This window comes from Pinus tabuliformis, chromosome 8 (genome assembly GCF_031772625.1).
Source record: "Pinus tabuliformis cultivar Carrire ecotype Pingquan chromosome 8, CPIR1, whole genome shotgun sequence".
NCBI lineage: Eukaryota > Viridiplantae > Streptophyta > Pinopsida > Pinales > Pinaceae > Pinus > Pinus tabuliformis.
The window spans coordinates 1,465,861,352-1,465,867,085 of record NC_142294.1 but is presented as its reverse complement, the minus strand read 5'-3'; positions in this window follow the sequence as shown (position 1 = coordinate 1,465,867,085).

The following is a 5,734-nucleotide window of genomic DNA, read 5'->3' as shown; positions in this document are numbered from 1 at the left end:
GATTTCAGCATGTAGCATGGACAGATTGGTACACCTTGGCATATACAAAGGGGGAGATCATTCAGAGATTTCAGCAGGTACTCAGGGGGAGTATGGGCAGCGGAATGTTCATCTAGGAAAGAGATTATCTGGTCTGCCCTTTGCCCTTGATGTCAAAGGGGGAGAGTGATTGGTTGTTCTTGCCATCAAGTCCAAAGGGGGAGATTGTTGGCATTATGATACATATGTTGTACTTGCTGGCAACCCACTCATCTCAGATGATAAATTATAGTGCAACAAAGTTCATGCACTTTCATGAAGATAAAAGTTTCTTTCACGTAGAGAAACGTTCACGCACTTTCATGAAGATAAAAGTTTCTTTCACGTAGAGAAACGTTCACGCACTTTCATGAAGATAAAAGTTTCTTTCATGTAGAGAAAAGTTCACGCACTTTCATGCAGAGAAAAGTTTCTTTCATGTAGAGAAAATTTCACGCACTTTCATGCAGAGAAAAGTTTCTTTCATGTAGAGAAAATTTCACGCACTTTCATGCAGAGAAAAGTTTCTTTCATGTAGAGAAAATTTCACGCACTTTCATGTAGATAAAAGTTCCCTTCATGCAAGAGAAAAGTTCACGCACTTTCATGATTGGTTCATGGTATTAGTCCAACAGTTTTTGATCCTATGGTTTTGGTCCGTGGTATTGCATCCAAAAGTGTTGATCCCAAGTATTGGGTCCGTGGTATTGTGTTATTATGGTTTTGGACTGTGGTATTATGAAAGGCCTAAGACTATAAAAGAGGAAGGAGATCATTCGGCAAAGCATCATCTGAATTATTGAATATCTGATAAAGTGCTAGATCTGGAATACTGTGATTGGATTATGGTGCAAATCTGGATCTAAGCTAAAGAGGGATCTCACCGATTGATGGATAACAAGATCTAAGGATAGACCGGGATCAAATGGCTTGAAATGAACTATCTCTATATAGTTGATTATGCTTATTCTAGATCTATATACTAACGCTTGTAATGATCTGAACTGGGTATAACTTAAGTTTGAAATTGCTGCAAGTCATGATTGAATATTTATAGATCTATACGCGGGTTGGCTTTGTTGAAAGTGCGTATGTACGCAGGTTTGGTTCATTGTAGTAGCATATGCCATTTGAGCTATGGTGTTTAAAGTTACAGGTGGTTCAGGTTGTTGATGTGTTCTGATGACTATTTAATGGTGTCAGTATTCTACATATTCAGTTTGATTGATTGTGTTGATGGATGAGATCTAATAATTGATCAGGATCATAATGACTCATATTTATGTGATCTAATGGACTAGATCGGGTTGCTAACACACATATTATCCTTGTATATGTATTGATATGGTGATTGGGTGATTCAGAAGATTGATTGATTATGTACTTCAATGATATTAATGGGTCCAATATGAAAATTGGATGAAACGTTGCCTTTCAGATTATGTGTTGTGATTCAGGTGTATCCAGTCTGAAAATGTATGAAACGTGGTACCTGGAGGAGAGAATATTGTAGGTCGGTGCCTAAATACTAGTATCTTAGCTAGTACAAGAGCTAAGGGGGTGGTAGCTTCCTTCCAATAGTAGTTGAAAACTTTGGAGCATTGTATCAGGTAGCAGCCTGCGTACTAGTAAATGGATCAGCTAGTACAAGACCTATGGGGGTTGTAGCTCCCTTCCAGGAGAGTCTGGAGAATGAGAGAAGGTTGTAGCCTTCTGCAGGTAGAAGCCTGTGTACTGGTATAAGTCTACACCAGTACAGAACTATTGTAAAAGGTATTTCTTATTAAAGAAGATTGACATGACTTGCAGCAGGTGGTTTTCACCCACATTGGGTTTCCACCTTACATCATGGTGTTCATGTGTGCTTCTTGTGTGTGATGATCTATTCTATTTTACTGCTCTGATTTACTGCTCATATGGTTAATAATGTTCTGATACACTCATTAGAGATCAACTAACTGAATCATATGTTTACTGGATATATACTTGTTGCATCACATATGAATATTAATATGGAAAGTTAAAAGTTATATTGATATGATAATATTGATTCACCCCCTCCTCTCAGTATTATTTCCAACATTTGGGACATCCAAACCTTGTTAGTATGTTTTCAAACAAGAACTTCACAGCTGTTGTAGCCATGCAATTCTTAATCAGTTGTGCCTCAGCCCATCGGGTCAAATATTCTGTCGCGGTGATGAAATAGTGCGTGCCCATTTTCCCTCGCATCTCGATAGGTCCTACGAAGTCAATTGCCCATTTCTCGAAGGGATGTAACATCATCTGTGGTTGGAGCTGCATTTCATTTCTCCACAATGGTTTCCCCATCCATTGACATATGTCACAGGCTCAGTAGTGTGCTTTCAAATCCTGATGCAGAGTAGGCCACCATAATCCTACGCGAAGGATCTTCTGAGCTGTGGTGTGACCCACATAATGTCCACCAGCAACCCCCCCATGTGCTTCGTCCAGGATCTGTCCTCGTTCAAACTTTGGGACATATTGTTGCCCATTTTGTAGAGGTGGCCTGCAATCATGGTGAAGCCTGCTGCGTGTATTACCAATTCCTTCTTCTGCTGAATGTAGTATCCCTGTGGTGCGGTTCCTGTAGTTAAGAAATGTATTATATCTTCAAAATGACCATCTGCGATGTGCATTGCATATAGCTGAGCATCTGGAAGTCCATCCTCTAGATTTTTGGGTTCTTCACCGGTCTCAATTCGGGATAAGTGATCTGGGCCTGTATTTAGACATCCCGGTTTGATGACGACCTCAAAGTCGTACTCCTAGAACAACAGCAACCATCTACAGATATGCCCCCCCAACACAGGCTTATTCACTTGGTATTTTAACGCCAAGTGATCGGTATACATCTTAATGTGACCTCCAAGCAGATAGTGGAGGAATTTTTTAAGCGCGTATACCATCGTTAATCCCTCGCGCTCAGTAGTGGAATAATTCTTCTCAGCTTTTGACAACTGACAACTTGTGAACGCAATCGGGTGGTCAATTCCATCTGCTCTTGGTTGAGTAAGTATCACCCCCAATGCGATACATGACGCATTGACATGCACATGAAATTAGACGTCCCATTTCGGAAAGACCAATATAGGGGCTGTGGCCATCTTTTCCTTAAGCGTCTCTAGAATTTTGTTACATTCCTCATTCCAGCAATAAGTAGCATCCTTCTTCAGCAACTGTTCCATTGGAGCCATGACTTGGGTGTAGCTTTTGATGAACTTTCGATAGTAGCCTTTGTGTCCTAGGTTGGCTCGTAATTTCTTGACACTTCACAGTGCTTGTAGATTGAGTATGACGGCGATCTTTGTCGGGTCCACCATCAGGCCTTGCTTACAGACCACATGGCCCAACAGGTTCCTGAATGGGAAAATGAAAGTACACTTCTTCAAGTTTAACGCAATCTTATGCGGTGATAAGTATCCAACATCAATTGTAAGCTCGCTACATGCTTCTTGACCAATCCAAACACGGTCCAGTCATCAAGATAGACTTCTAAGAACTTGTGGATAAATTCTTTGATTGCCGCGACTACTATTTGTGAAAATATTGCCGACGCATTCTTCAGTTCGAAGGGCATCACTATGTACTGAAAGCAACCCCATTCAGTAGCGAATGTTGTCTTACTCCTATCCTCTGGTGCAATCTTGATCTGGTGATATCCTGAGAACCCATATGTGAAGGAGTAGGCTTCCTATCCCCCCACATTTTCCAGCACTTCATCTATAAACGGTGTTGGAAAGGGATCGTTGACGCAGGCATCATTGAGCTTCCTGAGATCTACGCAGATGCGAATCTTGCCCTTCTATTTCTTCTCTTGCACAACCATTGGACTCACCTAGTTGGACTCCTTGACTGGTTCAATGATTCCTGCTACCAACATCTTGTCCAGTTCTTCGCAAACCTTTGCTTTATATTTTGGATTCAATCGGTAGGGCCACTACTTCACTGGTTTTTCATCTGGCTTCAATGTTATCTTCATCATTCCTAAGTCTCCTAGAATCCCTTTTAGCTCCGTAATCTTGGTTGGGAACAAATCTTGATATTCCTGTAGCAACTTGATGACCTTCTCCACCATGGCCTCATCCCAATAGTCCCCAAGCGTTGCATAATTTGGCTCTTCTTTGGTTCTAATATTCACTTGTGTTATAGACATTTTTGTGCCTTACAGCATTGAGCATGAAATGTCCATAATCTAAGGGATCCAAAGTCCCTAAACATGTTGTTCCTACCCCTAGAGGAACAAGGCTAACAAACCACAGTAATTCACAGAAGTTCTCCACCAAAAACTGCTCAAAAATAACTCAATTCAGTATCATTTCAGTGGCTTCACTAGCTGTTTGCACTGAATGTCAAAGCCAACACTGGCTACCTACGCTAAATGTCAAAGGCAACACTGGCTACCTGCGCTGAGCGAGAGTGGACATGTGGCAAGTTCATTTCTCAAGGTGTCAGAACCCAGGAAGCTTCCAAAATGACACTTGCCTCAAGGAATTCGACTAGTGATGAGTAATAGGTTCCAAATCTCCAAGTGGAAGCAAGAACCTCCAAGTGGAATCAAGAACTGACAGAGGGAGAGGACACTAGTCAGATCTCAAGCTGACTCATCCTCTCTCCAAACATCTATATATGGATCTCTCCTCCATGAGATCTAGAGGCCGGAATTTTGTTATTGCAAAGAATTGTTGTTGGTTTGAGATTGGAATCATTGTGTGCTTAATGCTTTGAAGGGGGTGAAGATAGGAATTCCATTTGCTGGGAAGGAGATGCTGGATTGGAGCCCTCTAGGTTGTATCTCTTCCTGAACCTTGTTATTCATTAATAAAGCTATATTGGTTTCTCCTATATGCTGATGTATTCTTGATGTATGATTGCATTGGTATGTTTAGTTTATTTATAATCCTGAACTAGTTATGAATATGAATCCATGTCTTGTGTAGTGTTCTCTTCTTGTGATCTTGCAGAAACCTCTTGAAGCTAGGCGAGCGAGAAGGCAAGTAGCTGGGAACTCTCCCAGAGAAGGGAAACTAGATCGAGGGACAAACGGAAGACACCGGTTAGTCCACCCATCTCTCTTCATTCTTAATTCATAAAGGAAGAATACTAGAATAGCTGTCTCTGTTTGTTGCTAAGGCACTGTCACACCTTAGGTGGATAGGATCGTCCTGCATAGGCATTTTTCCCCACAACAAATTGGCGACTCCACTGGGGACATTTGTTTAGTAATTTTATTTGTGTTTCTATCATTGTTTGCTTCATAGACTTGACAGCAACAATCGAACTGCATCTGCTTTTCCCGAATGCAAAGTAGACAGTTGCTGCTTTGATCCAATCACTGGACTTTTCTACGATATGAACAATGGAATCACAAATGATTTGATGATCCTTTGTGATAGATCTTAGTACTCCCTCAAAGCATCCCTTTGATTGTACCTTGCTTGTTGCTTTTATTTGGCCTGAAACAGTAGATTAAATAGCAATCTGTGACCCAGAACCCAGTGAGAAACAAGAGCTTCTCCTTCAGCGCGACAGCTGTGAAGAGGTTCTGCATTTCAACGTAGGTCCCGTGAAGGCTACCTGCGCTGAATGTCAAAACCCCAGTGTTGAGGTTGCGGTGAACCAGTTTGGCCTTGTGCAGCTGGGGTTCTCTGCTCTGTTTTGCTTTGTTTTGATCTCTGATTTTTACAGCCTGTAA